The sequence below is a fragment of the Suncus etruscus genome, chromosome 18, assembly GCF_024139225.1.
Source record: "Suncus etruscus isolate mSunEtr1 chromosome 18, mSunEtr1.pri.cur, whole genome shotgun sequence".
Lineage (NCBI taxonomy): Eukaryota > Metazoa > Chordata > Mammalia > Eulipotyphla > Soricidae > Suncus > Suncus etruscus.
The window spans coordinates 1,361,462-1,376,802 of NC_064865.1; the positions used below are offsets into that span (position 1 = coordinate 1,361,462).

Sequence of the window (15,341 nt, forward strand, 5' to 3'; positions counted from 1 at the left end):
TTATCTATTTATTTAGGTTTTGGGTCACACCTGAGGATGCTCAGGGTTTACTCCTGGTTCTGTGCACAGGGATCTATACCTAGTAGTTTTCAGGGGACCATACATGGTGCTAGAGATGGAAACTGAGTTGGCTATATACAAGCAAAGTCCCTTAAGCCTTATGCTGTCTCTCTGGCTCCTCTGCTGGGCATTTTAAATGCAAGACTGTGTGACACTACAAGGAAAAGGAAAAGGAAAAGATTGTTTCATTATGGAGCTGAAACAAGAAGAGAGTACAGAGTTGCCTTGAGTGTATAGCTGACGACTCTAGTTTTTCACTCCTCTGCGTATGTCTAATGTGCCTTGATAATTGTGTGGGTGATCACAAATAAACCCTAGTGAGGAGGAAAATCTGAAAATACAGAATTTGAAAACAATGGCCAGCCACTGGCACCTGAATGCAATTTCCATGAAAATAACAACACACATGAGAGCCTGGAGAACTCAAAGAAGTGGAGGATATGCCTTGTGTATGTGATGCCTCAGAGTTTATTCCCCAGCACTGCATGATCCCCAAATTTCAGGTAGCCCTAGTGCCCCCCCCCCCCCAGAACCTCTGGACCTGACTAGAGGAGTGAGCACTGAGCACTGAAGTTTCAGGTGCAAGCCACAGGGTCAAATATCAACTGGAGTGCCCCCTACCCTGCCCTATGCGCAGCTGGGGAGGCTCCTATTTTTTCAAAAAGGATAAAATCTGCGGTGACTCCCCATTTTGGCCACAAGTTAAAGGGCCAAGCACTATGACCTGGCCTTTCCTCATGCCTGCTTTCCACTGGGTACTTGCAGAAAAACAAATAAATAAAAGGCGGTGGACTGGAATACTTAAAGCACAGCCGATGCCCTTATGATCTCAGGGTTAATAGATCATACTAGGTTTAAACAGCTGCCAGCTTACCATACTATTTTGCATTTCCCCAAGTTCCCACTCCTTTCCCAGATTCCAGCAAAATGCACACACGTGCCCTATTGAAGTGCTGCCAAGCATTTTATGGGCATTTTCCTAGGTTCCAAGGACTTGGCCTACCTCATTTTTATTCTCACTCACCTGTGACACCCCGCCTGCATTCTAGTTTCTACCCCACAGAATTTCATATTGAGCCCTGAAGCTGGATACTGGCCAGTCTATGTCCCTCTCCCCATCTTCCATTTCTTTTGTTTGTTTGCTTTTGGCTTTTTGGGTCATTCCCGGCAGCGCTCAGGGGTTTCTCCTGACTCTCTGCTCAGAAATCGCCCCTGGCAGGCACGGGGGACCATATGGGATGCTGGGATTTGAACCACGGTCCTTCTGCATGAAAGGCAAACGCCTTACCTCCGTGCTGTCTCTCTGGCCCCTTCCATCTTCCATTTCTAACTATCACCCTTTACTCTGGGGCCTAACCACACTTTCTCAGACAACACTCTGACTGTGACAAGGCAGAGACTGAGGCTCAGAGACATTTGTGACTCATTTGAAGTTCACATAACCACCAGGGCTACTGATCCCAGGCCAATGGAACTCTCATTCCCAATGTTTTTGCCTCTCTAAACTCATCGCTGGAGCAATAGCACAGAGGTAGGGCATTTGCCTTGCACATGACCAACCCAAGATGGACCCAAGTTCGATTCCCGGCATCCCAAATCGTCCTCTGAGCCTGCCAGGAGCAATTTCTGAGCAGAGAGCCAGGAGTAATCCCTGAGAGCTGCTGGGTGTGACTCAACCCCGCCCCCCCCCCCCCATTCAACTCATCCTGGGACCATATTGAGTAAGCTGCTTGCTGTGCAAGAAGCTAGTGGACCCTGCTTCTTTCTCTGGCATTCCATAATGGTCCCTGAGCACTGCCAAGAGTGTGATTCCTGAGAAGAACCAGGAGCAAGCCCTGAGCATTGCCGGGTGTGGCCCCAAACCCAACAAACAAAAGTGGTGGGGGCAGAGAGCTCCTAGAGTTGATAGACACTTATCTTGTACACACACAACTGGTTTGATCCCTAGTACTTTATCTGGTCTCCCGCGCTCTTCCAGGAATGATTCCTGAATGCAGAGCTGGGAAGTGGGGAAAATCAGTATAGGGGTTAAGGCATCCAATGGACCCCAGTTAGAGTCCCAGCACCACAACATACGGTCCTCCCAAGAACCACCAGGGGTCACTCCAGAACACAGGGTCAGGAATACCTCCCGAGCAGAGTGGGAAGACCCAAATACAATAAAAAATAAATAATAATGTCTAAAAGGGAAAAAAGAGAGAAATAAGATGTTTGCCCCAGAGGCAGCAGAGGGGAGGGTGGAAGGGAAAGTGGGGACATTGGTGGTAGGAAATGTGCACTGGTGAAGGGTGGTGTATATTGTAGGACTCATACTCAATCATAAACAATTTTGTAACCGGAGTGTTTAAATAAAGTAATTAAATCATTAAAATCATTTAAAAATCATAAAAATAAAATTATGCTTAGTTCATGCTTTGCATGCAGGAGGCCCCGTTTTGATTTCAGCAGCATATTGTCCTGCTGAGCACCACTAGACAAGGCTCCAAAGAAAAGCCAAAACTTCCACTCATTCTTCAAGGATTAGTGAGGCCCCCCTCAAGGTAGAGGGGAGAAGGATCTAAGAACACTGGCTATGGTTTTAGCAGGTTGGATTTGCAGCTCAGTTAGTGATTGCAAGTTCCTTGAACTCAATGAAACGATAAAAACAATATTCCGGGCCACAGGGATATGGTTCAGAGGAAAAGTGACTGCCTTGCAGCTGGGAAGTTTTTGTTTTGTTTGGGGGCCATGTCTGTCAGCACTCAGGGCTCTCTCCTGGCTCTGCACTGGGGTTTACTCCAACCACCAGGTCTGAAGCATGCACGCTGGGGTGTTGTGAGCTTAATCCTCCCTCCCACAAGCCCGTATCACCGGCAGTAATCTTGGCACAGTCCCAACCAGGACTGCGATCCCCATCATCGAAACAACAAAGGGAGAGGAATGGGAGAGAAACCAGAATCCACTCGTTCTGGAGAAGCTTTGGGAAGATCAAATGATGCCACACACAAAAAGCACTTGGCTGCTGGCACGGAGTAAAAGCCAATAAATGCCTGCTGTGCTCATTACGGAGGAGTCCAGCCTTGTCCTTTGAGTCCCTGCTGGCTTTGCGGGTTCAGAGCCACCAGGGCCACGCCACGGCCACGCCCCCGCCACACTCCCAACTCAGGCCCTTAGTGTTCCTGCTAAAATACTGCCCCAATCCCTCCAAAGAAATAGGATGCTGCTTTGAGCCGGGGCCAGGCCTTTTGTTATTTCAATTTGGGGGTCACTCCACTCTGCAGTGATCAGTTACTCCTGGCTCTGCATCAGGGATCACTCCTGGTGGGGTTCAGAGAACTAAATGGGATTGGGATTGGGATGGGGGGGTCAGCCACGGGCAAGCCCCGCCTGCTTCATTATCCCTGAAGCTCACAGAAAACTAGTTTGTATGTGAATTTGCTTACCAGGTGGCTAACGGCTTTCTGGGCTTCCTGACCAAAATGCATTTAAAATTTTAATTATTTTTTAAAATTTAAACAGTGATACATTTTAATTTTTTATTCATGTATTTATTTACTTATTTATTGATTTTTGGGGTCACACCCAGTGGTACTCAGGGCTTACTCCCGGTTCTGTACTGAGGGATCACTCTTGGTGGTGCTGGAGGATCGAATGTGCCCCGGGATCAAATCCAGGTACTTGCAAGCAAAGCAAGTATGTTGCCCAATCTGCTATCTCTCTGGCCCCTAAACACATTTATTTATTTATTTATTTATTTATTTATTTATTTATTTATTTATTTATTTTGGGGCCACACCTGGCTGTGCTCAGGGGTTCTTCCTGGCACTGTGCTCAGATATCGCTCCTGGCAGGCTTGGGGAACCATATGGGATATCAGGAATCGAACCCAGGTCTGTCCCAGATCGACTGCATGCAAGACAAACACCCTACTGCTGTGCTATTGCTCTGTCCCCCCTCAACACATTTTAATTTGTGTTTAATTTGTTCATTTCAGTCTTTTTTTTTAGGTGGTGGGGTTTTATGGACCATACCCAGCCCCTAAACACATTTATTTATTATTTATTTACTTATTTATTTTTGGGCCACACCTGGCTGTGCTCAGGGATTACTCCTGGATCTGCACTCAGGAATCACTGCTGGCAATGCTCAGGGGATCTCATGAGATGCCAGGGATCAAACCCAGTAGACTGTGTGCAAGGCAAACTCTCTATCCTCTTTACTATCTTTTTTTTTTTTTTTTTTTGGGCCACACCCAGTAACGCTCAAGGCTAGCGCAGGCAAGGCAGGCACCTTACCTTTAGCGCCACCCGGTCCCCTCTTTACTATCTTTTTTCTTTGGCTCCTTTTCCTTCCCTCTGCTGTTGTGAGGATGGAGATTGCATGTACACTGGGGTGTGGTTTAATGCAGTGTGCACACTCGTGACTGCAGTGCTGCCAGAAGAGGCTCCTGGGGCCATAGGTGGTGTTGGGGGGAGGTGTCAAACTTGACAGGCAATCTGGCTCTGTGGGCTGAACAGTTCAGTGCCTGGTTCTGGCGATACAGTGCTGCTCAGGTCCAGAAGTGCTAGGGCTGCCAGAGTGCTTAGTAGGTCATATGGTTTTGGGGATCCAACCCTATGCATGCAACCATTTGAGATATTTGTCTAGCCCCAAGACCACTTACTATTTTTTTAAGCTTTATTATTGATTGATTGATTGGTTGTTGGGCCACACCCAGCTGTGCTCAAGGGTTATTCCTGTTTTGTTTTTGTTTTTGGACCATACTCAGTGACGCTCATGGGTTACTCCTGGCTATGCTCTCAGAAATCGCTCCTGGCTTAGAGGACCATATGGGATGCCAAGGGATTGAACTGCGGATCGTCCTAGGCTAGCGCAGGCAAGGCAGATAGATGCCTTACCGCTTGCGCTACCGCTCTGGCCCCTCAAGGGTTATTCCTGGCTTTGCACTCAGAAATTGCCCGTGGCAAGCTGAGGGACCATATGGGATGCAGGTAATCAAACCTGGTCCCTCCCAGGTCGACCACATGCAAGGCAAATGTCCTACCATTATGCTATGTCTCTGGCCCCTAATACCACTTATTCTTTTTTGTTTTGTTTTTGGGCCGTTGAGGCTCAAGGGTTACTCCTAGCTGTGCACTCAGAAATTGCTTCTACCTTGGGGACCATATGGGATATTCGGGGATCGAACTGCGGTCCTTCCTTGGCTAGCGCTTGCAAGGCTTGCAGACTCCTTACCTCTAGCGCCACCTCGCTGGCCCCAATACCACTTATTCTTAACATCTCTCAAATCTGTAATTTTTTTGTTTTGTTTTGTTTTTTCGGGCCACACCTTTTGATGCTCAGGGGTTACTCCTGGCTAAGCGCTCAGAATTTGCCCCTGGCTTGGGGGGACCATATGGGATGCCGGGGGATCGAACCGAGGTCCGTCCTATGCTAGCTCTTGCAAGGCAGACACCTTACCTCTAGCACCACCTTCCTGGCCCCAGCAAATCTGTAATTCTAAACCAATAGCAGGACTGGTCTCTCAGGCATGTATCCTAAAATTTTGTTAGCATGCATTCATATACCCCCACTACCCCCATACACATTGATTTTCTATAACTTCAATCAAATAGTAAAAAAAACAAAAAACAAAAAACTCTGCTTTTGTTAGTTAGAAGGCCCAGCCTTCCTAAGCCAATTTGAAAAGTAGAGTTCCCGGGGCCGGGTAGGTGGCGCTGGAGGTAAGGTGTCTGCCTTGCAAGCGCTAACCAAGGAAGGACCACGGTTCGATCCCCCGGCGTCCCATATGGTCCCCCCAAGCCAGGGGCGATTTCTGAGCACATAGCCAGGAGTAACCCCTGAGTGTTAAACGGGTGTGGCCCAAAAAACCAAAAAAAAAAAAAAAAAAAAAGAAAAGTAGAGTTCCCAAAGTAGGCCCTTAGCATCAACCATCCTGGGTAACCCCCATGCCTGTGTGTCTGGGCGATGTCCTGGCGGGTAGGGGTGGTGGTCCATGGATTTCTCATTGTTGCCAGCACTGTACCCAGAGCCCCCTTAGCTCACATCCCTAATAGAGCCAGGAGCACATCCAGGGCCACCAACGCACTTTGTTCAGTCTTGACATGAGAGATAACATTTCCTCTTCTGCAAGGCCTTTATGAGGATCAAAAGAGATAACATTCCTAGCCAGGGCACCGGTGTCAGACTCCCGGGATTTGACTTTCTAATCTTCTTCCCACAAAGTCAAAACAGAGAGATAGAACAGGCACAGGGTGCCTGTCTGCAGCACATGGCTGACTCCAGTTCCATCTCAGACACCACATCAGGTCCCCTTAGCCCTGTCTGGAGGGACCTCTTAGCACTGCCAGCAGTGGTCCAACCACCCACTCCCAGAAATAAAGCATATGGGAACAATAAAGCTCTGCTGCCTGGAACTTTGGAAGTATCTTGTAGGTCAACCCTAGTGCTTCCGTGCAGTTGGGTTCAGGGAAGGGAGAGGGGTGCTCTGGCTTGAGGCAAGTTGCCCACTACCCTTCAGTGCAAACGTACAGGAAGAATATATTTTTTCTGTTTTGTTTTTGCCATACCCACTGATGTTCAGGGTCTATTCCTGGCTCTGAACTCAGGGATCACTCCTGGCAGGGCACAGGAGACAATATGGGATGCTAGGGATCAAACCTGGGTTGGCCACTGTTGTGTATGTAAATATTTTGGGGGATTACTATGTTGCTCACCCTAATCTGTGCCCTACCCTAGGGTGTGACCTGGCATTCTGCCCCCACCCTAGGGTAGGACCTGATTCTGCTTCCACCATTGGTTGGTATCTGATCCCACCATTGGGTGGGACCTGACTCTGGACTATAAGAGCAAGGGTCTGTGGAAGGCGAGGGCCTTTTGCTGGCTGGAACTGAATCTGAGTCTTTGGACTTCAGTTTTGTCCATCCGAATAAAGCAAATATTTCCACGAGCCTGATTGTCTGCGAGCTGTTTACCCGCCGTTTCACCTCAGAACCGTGGGCTAGACAGGGTGGCAGACGCGTGCTCCGAGCTGGAAGAAAAGGGCCTCATTCTCCATCCCTCCATCAGTCAACCTCTTCAGGGGCTGACCTGCTACAGGCCACATATAAGGCAAGTGCCCTACCCGCTGTACAATGGCTCTGGTTGGAAAGAATATTTGTCTCTCGTCACACACATTCTATACAGGGATGTCCCAGAACACCCCTACCACCTCCCTGCTGTACTGGCAATGCTGTGGCATCCACCCTCCCCATTCTGGCAGGTCCCAAAGTCTCCCCTCACTCCTTGGGTGGTTCCAGGACTGAGCCATCTCCTGTCTCTCTCTCTGTGGGTCCTGCTCCTTCCTGCTCCTGCCCACACAACCCTTCTCATTGAATCTTTCCTGCTCTTGGTTGTGTTTGGCAAATGCAGTCTTAGTGCAAACTCCTCATGGCCGGGAGCAGTCTTAAGTTTGCTGAGACGCTGATGCCAAGGGTCTGCACCAGATTCTTGGGTACCCCAGTCCCCCCATAAGTCCCTTCTAAGCCTCAGAGAACTAGAAACAGCCTGGGAGGTAACAAGGATGTGCAAGGGTAATGGGCTGGATCCTGGGTGGGGGAAGGCGGTGTCACAATGCCTCCCCCCACCAGGCACAGTGGCAACTGTGGAATGTAAACTGTGTGTGTGTGAGAGGTTTCCTATCTGTAGGAAAATCCCTGACTTATCGCTGAGGGGACTGCCCCTGCTCTCTGAGCTTTTTAGAAGCCACTGGGACTTCCCCTCAATAGGTCAGGAAGAAACTTCATTTCGGGAAAATGTTGCAAAACAAACAGCTGATGGCGGGATCTGGCCGAAGGCGCCAGGGAATCATTGGTACAGTTCTCTTACATTAGGGTTGCTTATAGAGAGGGTTATAGGGGCTGGCAGCGAGGTTGAGAGCATGCTGGAGGTCCAGGTTCCCTCCCCTCCCCGGATCTGCACAGTCTATAAGCACCACTAACAGGGACCTCTGAGCACAGAACTGGGAGCAGATCCTGAGCACGGCCAGGTGTGGCCCTAAAACAAAGAGTGTGAGAAGGCTAGGAGCCAGTAACAGAGCACATCCTTTGCATGTGCGAGGTCCTAGATTTGAACTCCAACATGCGGTCAGAGGTAGGAGATGGGAAATGGCACAAGGTGACTTTTTATTTTTTATTTTTTGGGTTTTGGGTCACACCTGGCAGTGCTCAGGGTTACTCCTGGCTATACACTCAGAAATCGCTCCTGGCAGGCTCGGGGGACCATTTGGGATGCCAGGGTTCAAACCTGGTTCAGCCTCATGCAAGGCAATTACCCTTCCTGCTGGGTTATCACTTTAGCCCCCAACAATAATCTTTAAGAAAAATATTTTATGAGCTGAGAGATAGCATGGAGGTAAGGTGTTTGCCTTGCATGCAGGAGGACGGTGGTTCGAACCCTGGCATCCCAAATGGTCCCCCGAGCCTGCCACATCAGCCCTACTGATGTGCTATCTCTCCTGCCCCCGTTTATAGTATGTTTATTTTAGAATGTTCTGATGTTTTGGGTCATGCCCACTGTTGCTCAGGGCACTACTCCAGGCCCAGAGCTATGGGGTCACACTTGGGATCAAACCTAAGGGTCCCATGTACACTATGGCTCTTTGTACCATCGCCTCTCCCAGCAGTGCTCAAGGGGCCCCATCAGCACATGCCCAGAGATTAATCCTGGCAGTGCTCAGGTGGTGCCAGAGATCAAACTCAGGTTGGCTACATGCAAAGTAAGTGCCCTACCTGCTGAGAGCTCCAGCCTTATTATAGTTATTATTACTAGCCATGCCTGGTGGCAATGTACTATCACCTTCCCTGTTGCTCTATCACTTTGGCCTCCAACACTTCCTACTCTTAAAATGGGAAATTTTCCAATAGTATATCTTACAATTAAGTTCAAAGCAAATCAAAAGATAGAAACAGCAAAATAGAAAAATGTTGATTTATCCATCCACCAGACGCCACCCCTTTCACTGGCTCTCCCCCTTCTCACTCTGAGAATACCAGTTGCCTGGGTGGGGGAAGTGGTTCAGGAGGGAAAGTACTTGCTTTGCATGCAGCGGTGGAGGCTACAACCCAGGTTTGAATCATCCTGGACATCAGGCATGGTTCCTTGAACAGCAGTAGGAGTCCTTTGTGAGGACAGAGCCAGGAACATCCCTTGGCAGCACTGGGAGTGGCCCAAACACAAAAACTGCTACTTACTTATCACCAGTAAGGAAACCCAAGGTGCAGAGATTTAAGTGACTTGGCTAAGGTACCACAGCAAATCAACCTCAGTGTCCTTTTGGGGGGTGCCGGGTGTGACCCAAAAACCAAAAAAAAAAAAAAAACACTCCTCGGTGGTGCTGGGGACCACAAGGGCTATGACTTGGTACTACAAAGCCAAGAGGTGGCAGGATGGCACACAAGGCCCTGTGCCTTCCGGGTACATGCTCCAGCCCTCCGAACCATCCCCCAGGCCTGAAGTTAAGTTCTTTAGCATATGACCCTCACTCTGTGTACTTTATTATTACCACTGACTTTTATGAGCTACCTCTTATTTGCTAAGCACCCTTCTGAGCCCTTCCCATGTAGCCACCTCACCGTGACCCTCCAAGGGTTGTTTTGTCTTACAGATGAGGCATGGAGGCACAGAAACTAAGCAAGCTGCCCTAGGTCACTAAGTAAGAGGCAGGACATACACAGAAACCTAGAGCCTGCCCTGCCCTCTCGCCTTTCCAGCAGCACAGGTGGGTGGGTGGGTGGGAGGGCTCCTGTGAGTCAGAGGGGTGACCAATCCTCTGTCCAGGGCTGGCCCAGAAAGGGCAGTTCCATGACTGTTTTGGTTTTTTTTTTTGTTTTCCAAATCTGGCTCTGCACTCAGGAATCACTCCTAGAAGTGGTCAGGAGACCATTTGGATGCCTGGGATCGAACTCTGTTCAGCCATGTTCAAGGCCAGCACCCCTACCCTCTGCAAGATGGCTCCAGTCCCTAGAAGGAGCAGTTCTTGAAGTTGTTTTCCCAGGAGCCACAGAACGAGGCCAAGAGGGCAGGGCTGGACTGCTTGCCTCAGACACGGGGCTCTGTCAGTGATGGCACCAGTCATTTTTGACAGCTGGCTGAGCCCCACCCACTACTCTGCCCCACCCCGGCATGCTTGCCCTGGGAAAATGACAGAGCCCAGTACCCCAGGGGCTGCCAGCAGGGGTTGGCATGAGCCTCAAACACACTCAGGGCCTAGGGGTGTGTGGTTCTTCCAGGAAACCCCACATCAAGGGGGGCTGGGCCTGGCCCTGACAATGAAGCTGACAGAGGACAGGCAGGTGAGCTTGGGAGCACCGAACCCCACCTCCCTCCTCCAGCCACCGCCCCAGCTGGCCACAACTACGGACACTCCCTGCCTCAGTGGGGCAGAGTCCAGCCCCAGCCCTCCCAGGTGAGGCCCTTCGATCTCCCCACATTCAGGCAACACCCAGAAGCCAAGATCACTGGTCTCCTCAAAGAGGGTGCAAACTCTCACCCAAGCTTCCTGGCTCCATCCAACGGCCCTTTGAGAGTCGTCACAGCCCGGGATATTGAAGTTACCCGGTTGGGTAGATCAGTTGGGACAGTGGGGGGGAGGGTAGGGGCTAGGGAAGGAGTGACATTCCGAGAATATCTAGATTTATCTTCTTCCTGATACTTATCTCCGTTTCTTGGTTCTTAACAATGAACACCTGTTTTTATCATAATTAAAAAAATATTCGATATAATAGTTTAAAAATTAGGACAGAGAAATCAGTCAATGGGTCGAACACATGCTATGCATGGGTTTGAGTCCCCCCAGAATATTGCGAGGGGCACCTCCGGTGCACAGAGCCAGGAGTAGCCTCTGAGCATGGTTGTGTGTGGCTAAAAAAAATAAATAAAAGGGGAAAAAATCAGTGCACCTGAGTGTTAGTAAACATGACCTTTGGAATCAAACAGAGCAGCTTTGCAATCTTCACTTAACCCCACTGTCTAAAAGCCGTCAAAGACCGGACCTGACCCACGTTGGGCCCGAGAATGTCCCTCTGGCGCCTCCTGAGTCTCAGCGTTCTCGTTGGTGAATGGAGGTGGCCTCACCTCCCTTGGACTCAAGAGCCCAGAGGCCAAAGCACACCTGGAGAGATCCTGTGGGTCAGCGCCTTCAAGGGCACCTCTTTGGACTCTCCTCCCTCAGGGCCCTGCCAGCTCGAGTCCTGGGGTTCTGTGCAAAGGGCCCCATCCTGGAAAGCATCTGCCAGGTGAATCTGAAAGAGGTTCTAGTGGCTCCCTGTGGATGATCAAGGGCCTGTCATTCGGAATCTTCTATAGCGTCCCTGCTTTTTTATTTTTGGTTGTATTTGTTTGTTTATTTTCTGTCACACCTGGCAATGCACAGGGCTTACTTACTCTCTGCTCTCTCTCTGCTCAGGGGATCCAGGGACCATATGTGGTTCTTGGGATCAAACTCCAGCCCCACATGACTCATGCGAGGCAAGTGTCCTGCCCGCTCTACTGTAGCTAGCTCCAGCCCATTCCTTTTTCTTTTCCTTTTTTCCTACTGTGCTCAGGATGGAACCCAGAGGTTCACATCTGCGAGACTCCCACTCTGTCCCTGAGTCACTATTTCTGTCACCCCCCACCCCAGCCTTTTTAAATACAAGTACTTAGAGATGAAGGAAGGAAGGAAGGAAGGAAGGAAGGAAGGAAGGAAGGAAGGAAGGAAGGAAGGAAGGAAGGAAGGAAGGAAGGAAGGAAGGAAAACAGGAAGGAAGGAAAACAGGAAGGAAAGGAAGGAGGGAGGGAGGAAGGGAGGGAAGAAGGACAGAAAGAAGGGAAGAGGGAAGGAAGGAAGGGAAGAAGGAAGGAAGGAAGGAAGGAAGGAAGGAAGGAAGGAAGGAAGGAAGGGAAGAAGGAAGGAAGGAAAGAAGGAAGGAAGGAAGGAAGGAAGGAAGGAAGGAAGGAAGGAAGTCAGGCAGGCAGGCAGGCAGGCAGGCAGGCAGGCAGGCAGGCCTCACAGCTCCTGTCTGAAAGGGCTCCCCTGGAAGCTCTAGGAGGTCAGAGATAGCTCTAAGTCCCACCCCCATCCCATCCCAGCAGGAACTCAGAAGGGCAGGGCGCACCCCACTGTGGGGCCTCCCTGTGTCGGGGGATACACACACACATCCTCATGCCTGGGATTCCTCAGCGCCCGCCAAACCCCAAGGGTGAGTCCGCAGGGGCTGGGCCATCGGGTAGCCTGTGGTTGACTCAGGGTGGGGGCCAGCTGAGCCTTAGTGACAAAGCTCTCATGCCAGTTCCTGCTGCAGCTTGTGGAGGTGCCCCACGGCGGGATGGGGCTGCAGGGGCTGAGACAGGACCCCGGGAGTGAGTAATGGAGCAGAGGATAGCCACCAAGCACCCTGTGTGGGCCAGCCCGTTGCTTGGAGGGAAGGTTGTGAGGGGGCAGGGGCTCTCAAGCAGCCTGTCTGAGTTTATAGCTTTTTATTCGGGACCACATCGGATGACTCTCAGGGGTTACTCCTGGTTCTGCACGCAGGGATCACTGCTCACTGTGCTCAGGGGACCATATGGGGTGCTGGGGATCAAACCCCAGTTGGCTAGGTATAAAGCAAGTACCCAACCCTCTGTACTATCATTCTTTTTTTTTTTTTTTTTTTTTTTTTTCGTTTTTGGGCCACACCCAGCAGTGCTCAGGGGTTACTCCTGGCTGTCTGCTCAGAAATAGCTCCTGGCAGGCACGGGGGACCATATGGGACACCAGGATTCGAACCAACCACCTTTGGTCCTGGATCGGCTGCTTGCAAGGCAAACGCCGCTGTGCTATCTCTCCGGGCCCTGTACTATCATTCTAACCCCTGAGCCTGTAGCATTTTATACAAGAGCCCCTGCACTTCTTGGCCTGGCTGGACCTCTTGCTGGTACCCCGCTGGTACCCCTCTCCTGCAGTTCTGCCTGTGAACCTGTTTTCTTGGGGACCTGCCTCTATCCCTGAACCATCCTGACACCGTATACTGTGCTCAGTGGCCCACGCACTAGGCAGGAGCCCTTGTGGGCCTCAGAGTCCATCTTTTGGAACTGGGAACTCCCCACTTAGGCGCTCCTGAGCCTGTGACTCTCGAAGGCAGAAGAACTGGGATCTGGGGGACTGCAGAGCCCAGAACCCCTGAGGTGGCAAAGGGGATGGCTACAGGTGGTGTAAAAGGGAGGGTGGAGGGTCCTGAAAGATAGCACAGGATTAAGGCACTTGCCTTGCACACAGCCAGTCCAGATTTAATCCCAACACCACATATGGTTCCCTGAGCTCCAACAGGGGTATCCGTGAGCACAGAGTCCAGAGTAACTCCTTAGTATTTTTTGTTTTGTTTAGTTTTTGGGTCACACCCGGCAGCGCTCAGGGGTTACTCCTGGCTCTATGCTCAGAAATCGCTCCTGGCAGGCTCAGGGGACCATAAATCCTTAGTATTGTTGTGTGTGACCTAAGGAAATAAGATGAGAGTAGAGTTTTGAGGGTTCAGAAAAAGTTCTGACGGTGAAAGAAGGAACATGTGGGGATTGTAGGGGTGAGTTACTTTGGAGGGAGGGAGCCCCATCTCCACTATCTGCTCTGACTCCACCACCCTACACATCCCACACCTGTGGCTAACATCAGGTATGAGAATAGTCTTTTTGTTTTTGGTTTTGGGGTCACACCCACCTATGCTCAGGGGTTACACCTGGCTCTGAGCTCAGGGATCACTCTGGATGGGTTCAGGGAACCATATGGGATGCCAAGGACCAAACTCATCTCACTTGCAAAGCAAGTGTTCTACCTACTATACTCTTTTTTTGTGTTTGTTTTTTTGGGCCACACCCATTGACACTCAGGGGTCACTCCTGGTTATGCTCTCAGAAATCGCTCCTGGCTTGGGGGGCCATATGGGATGCCAGGGAATAGAACTGCAGTCTGTCCTAGGTCAACGCGTGCAAGGCATATGCCCTACCGCTTGTGCCACTGCTCCGGCTCTCTATCCACTATACTATCACTCCAGTCCAGCCTCTGAGAGACCCTGGGGCCTGCAGCTGGGCTGGGAGGAGAGGATTTGGGAGAGCTATGGAGCCTGTGCCCCATCTGCCCTCTCACAAGGCCCAGCCAGCCAGGCCTGCCTGACTCATGGTGGGTGGGGTGATCCGGGAAGCTCTCAGGGCCAGGGCACCCCTAGAGGCCTGTCCTTCCAGTTTCCTCACACTGGCCACCTTGGCACTTTAATTCCTCATATGCACCACCCTGGGGGTAGTTTGATTCAGGCCAGGGAAGGCAAGAGGGGAACCCCAAAAGAAAGATCAGCTTCCGTACAACCAGTTATTGTAGGGACATAGAGAAAGCTCCAAGACAAGTTTTGTCTGAAGGTCTGGGTGGGTCCCTCCGTGGGAGATTAAAGGAAGTGAGGAGAGAGTCCAGATGAGTACATCAGGTAGAATACTTGTACATGACTGCCCAAGTTCAATCCCTGGCATAAGGTTCCCTGGGGGCTGCCAGGAGTAATTTCTGAGCCCAGAGCCCAGAATAGCCCCTGAGTACCACCAGGTGAGGCTAAAAAACCAAAAGGAAAAAAGGAGTGGGGAGAAATGATTTCTCCCTCAGGGCCCAGTTCAGCAGTACAGACAGGACTAGATGAAGCTGACTAGGCGGGAGCTGCCCTGGTCTCTGAGGAGCATGTGGCTGGGCATTACCTTTCCCTGCCTGGGCTCTGTGAACCCCAGTCCTGTCCAGTTCTGAAGCTCAGCTGCTGCTCCAGTTCTTCCTAGTTCTCAGAACAGGAAGTTCTCTGGAAGCAGCTCTCTTGGAGTAGAAACAGTGCTCGGGGAGTGACCAAGGGTCTGGAAGAGGGATCCACGGTGTAAGGTGCTGCCTGTCCTCCACGCAAAGTTGTGTGTTCACACCTTGGGGCGGCCCTCGGATGCTGAGGGGGTCCTCAGAGCTCTGCTTTTAGGGAGCCTCAGTGGAAGAGGCCCCAAAAGGTGGATCGCTGCCACTGGAAGTGCCCAGGCAAGTGAGAGGCCATGATGAATTTAGTCCCTTGTTTCTGCTCATATGCTGAGCTGGTCCTGACGACCCAGGGTAGAAGGGGGAAAGGCACAATCCATGTTTGTGAGGGGCCTGACTTCTCGGGGAACACTCTCTGTTCCTCCATCAGGGAGTTCTTTTGTCATTTTATTGATTTGGTTTTTGTTTGGGGACCCCATTTATGACGCTGGCCATTCCAACCAGAGTCAGGCCAAACTGGCCACATGCATGGCAACTGACTTAC

The 15,341-nt window shown here is 50.8% G+C and overlaps 1 protein-coding gene across 1 annotated transcript in view; it reads right to left on the bottom strand.

The window, feature by feature from the left end:
* Positions 1-15,341, bottom strand: part of C18H6orf132 (chromosome 18 C6orf132 homolog) — a 41,740-nt gene that overhangs the window by 6,667 nt on the left and 19,732 nt on the right. The window lies entirely within an intron of this gene.